We start from the raw sequence: 3,496 nt of genomic DNA, 5'->3' as shown, positions 1-3,496 counted from the left end.
CAAGCATCTTCAAAACACATATCCTTATTGCCGCTTTTGCATTGAATTTATTAGATTTAGGAGGAGCGCTGGCTCTCCTCTCCTCTCTCCCCCGGAACTCTCTCTTTTCTGACGGCAGCAGCCACCTCTGCGAGAGGCTTCCCACCGATCCCAGGCGGTCAGAGGCCACCTCCAAATCAGACAGCCTTCTCCAACCCCCCCACCCGCCTCCGGCTCTCGTCATGACAGCTGAGCGTGACGTATGACCATCAGCTAGCAGACAGTGTGATAAATGACGCCGCTGAGGACCCGCGACTCATAAGTGGACAAAAAAAGCTGGCAGTCATCGATATGATGATGCACTGGATCAGCGGGGAGAGGAGGGAGGGTGGCTGGTGCTCAGTGTGGTGAAAATAGATGGAAGAAAAAAGTTTAATGGGCTTAAAATTGTTGGCTATGTTGCTTTTTTTGTAAAGCAGAGGTGATGCAAAACAGTTTGAAAGTGAGATCCAATGGAATTTTTTGTCTGTCTCATAAGAAATGTGGTTGATGACTAACAAACAAGCATGAAATAAGGCTGTAATTCAGTGTATGACTGAGATGATAGAAAGTGTTGCGTGCATTTTGTTTGCTATTAACCGTTAAGGAGATTATAGGTTTTCCTCTATTTATTGACTTAAACAATAAAAGTGGGGTGTTGGGAGCCCCAGGGGGTCCCTAGCAAAAACATTTATCATTCATCATTTATTTTCACTATAATTCTGTCCACAAGCAACACAATGACATAAAGTATGACTATTTTGGTCATGGATTTCATACACTTTCTTTGTAAAACATCTAAAAGTCCTATCGATGAGGGACCCTGAGACAAAATCGTATAAAATGGGGGTCTGTGGTCTAATTTGTCTCAGTTTAGGGGTCCCTAATGTGACAAAATGTGAGAATCACTGTAGTAGAAGAATCAAGTACAGAAGTTTAAGGTGTAGTTAGACTGTAGTGGAAGAAGTACTCAGATGTTTTACTTCACTACTTTGTCAGTAAAAGTCTTACAATACATTTTTTACTTAAGTGAAAGTACCAACATCAAGTTATATACTTAAAAGGTACAGTGTGTAACATAGGGGTTCTATTAGCTATTATCAGCCACTGTTTTCATTAGTGTATAATCACCTAAATACAGGAATTGTAAACAAAACTCCCCATGCACTAGAATGACTTTACTGTGATTTATTTAAGAGCGAAAACGCGCTTCGCCTGCAATCTGCAAACACACTGCTAGATGCCACTAAATCCTACACAGTCTACCTTTAAAGTAACAAAGTACTCATTATGCAGAACGGCCCATTTGTTGCTGCTGCTAAAGGTGCAGCTCACTTTTCAGTCTATAAACTGCCAGCTAATTTATGAGTATGTCATAATGTATAACACATCATTATTCATTTGTTGATTATATGGTGTATTATTAATCGAAATCTGCAAAGTAACTGAAGGTATGAAATAAATGTCGTTGAGTAGAAGTAAAAAGAAGCAGGAAATGGAGACGCTCAAGTTAAGTACCACAAAATGTTACAGTACAGTAAGTACAGTACTTCAGTAAATGTACTTGTTACTTTCCACCACTGTAGTTACGAGAACATGAACATGAAATTGACCAAACAAAATAAGTAGTTAGCTAGTACTCCACAAAGCAGTAACTTAAATCCAAGGTTTTTAGATTGTATCAAATACATCCACTTCTGTCTAGAATGGCTGTTTTCTGACTGAAGTGGTGCTGCAAACGTATATAATGCAATGCTCTTATAAAAATAAGTAAAGTAAGGGTAAATAATGTACATCTTTAAGCTGTGATTGATTTGTTTTTTGCAGCTTTGGGGGAAGAAACAGCTACACATTAACATGTTATCTATACATTTTTCTGACAAATTTCTAACCGAGCATTGAATAACAAATGACCAGTTGAACTAATCAATAGCAATAAGCAAATACTCAATGCCTATAATCAGAAGGTCAAATACTGATCCTTCTGTTCCTAGCTCAACAGATGTCAAAATAACTTGCATTTAGGTCTCAATGATCTGGTCAATAAAGATCTTTCAGTTCAACCATGTTCTCAAATATTCACCCTGTACCACGCAATGAGTCAAAGGTTCTCAACGCCACAACCATGCAAAACTCAAGTTCCTCCAATCTCACTCATCCGCCTGAATCAAAGGGCGTTCGGCGTCTGACCCTGGCAACAGTCCCTCGATTAGCGAATGAGCAGTTTGACCTGAGCTGCCTAATGGACTGCCATCAGGCAGGCAGGAGGTAAGGAGCGGGAAGTGTCTCTTTCCCCTCTCATTAAGGCCGACACAGACAAAGCTTCCAGCTGAAAGACGATAAGAAGAGACGAGTCTTATTTCGTTTTGTCTGACAGAGGGATGAAGAGGGGAAGGAGGAACGAGACTATTAAAGGACGGTTCCTGGGAGATTTGAGAATTTGTTCATTTCTTTTACACATTCTGCCCCTTTAGACTGACAGAACAACGCAGGTTCAGAAAGGGACATGAAGTCATTACTGCCACCAAGATCTCCCAAAGCACCACTGTACGCAGCGGTCCCCCAACTAGCCTCGGCCCAAAGTTAAATAACAAGCCTACTAACTCTTCTTAAGCTATTATCTTAAATTTCTCTTCCGTACATGCTAAAAGAAGAAACATGCCAATTAGTTAGTTTTGGAGATGTTGGTGGGCGTACTAACTTTGAACAGAGCGAGACTAGCCGTGTCAGTGCGGTCTTCCTCAAGTCTTTACGCTTGACGGGTGCTGAATCCAGCTCTGAATTTAATGCACAACATTAGATTAAACAGAGATTGTAACAGGGATTGAAACAAATTAAATATACCGAGTTAATTAGTAAGCTTTAGAGCTCAGCTAGCTGTTTTGTTTTTTCCAGTCTTAATGCTAAGCTAAGCGGTTGCTGGCCGTAGCATCATATTTAGCATACAGACATGAGAGTGGCGATCAAGAAGAATGTGTAAATGTCCGTTTAAGCACAAAGTCCCTACACCCAGATGTTGTTTGCTAGTAAATACTTTACTCCCCCTAAAACTACAAACTCTCACAATACATTTCCATGCTTTTGGAAGCTGTATTTCTTTATTATTCAGACAGAGCCACCGTCAATTTTTATGCGAAGCCAGGCTAAACAACCCAACTTTGCACTTAACACACAGATATGAGATTGATCTTCTCATATCACACTCTGAAAGAAAGCACATTTCCCAAAATGCATTACATATGGCCATCTTGCAAAAATGATTTCGATACTGATGCAGAACCTCTAATCACACTGAAAATGTCCTTTAAGAGCAGGTATCAGGAAAAAGCAAAAATGACAGAGAGAAAAGTGCAAGTGAAGAAAAAGACGCAACTCGAGAGAAAGAGGTGAGACAGAAGATTACGACAGAGACATTTAGAGAGAGTGAAGTAAGAATGAGAGAGACGAGAAAGAGACAAACAGAGAGGGGGGGGGGGGG

General features: G+C 40.4%; 1 protein-coding gene across 1 annotated transcript in view; it reads right to left on the bottom strand.

Annotated features, from left to right (window-relative positions):
* zmp:0000000660 (arf-GAP with Rho-GAP domain, ANK repeat and PH domain-containing protein 2) overlaps positions 1-3,496 on the bottom strand; it is a gene marked incomplete at both ends in the record, with an annotated part of 120,109 nt that overhangs the window by 98,449 nt on the left and 18,164 nt on the right.

Source organism: Morone saxatilis, unplaced genomic scaffold (assembly GCF_004916995.1).
Source record: "Morone saxatilis isolate NCDOM2014 unplaced genomic scaffold, NCSU_SB_2.0 Contig4, whole genome shotgun sequence".
NCBI lineage: Eukaryota > Metazoa > Chordata > Actinopteri > Moronidae > Morone > Morone saxatilis.
Note: the sequence above shows the minus strand (reverse complement) of the source record. Positions and strands in the feature narration are given on the sequence as shown.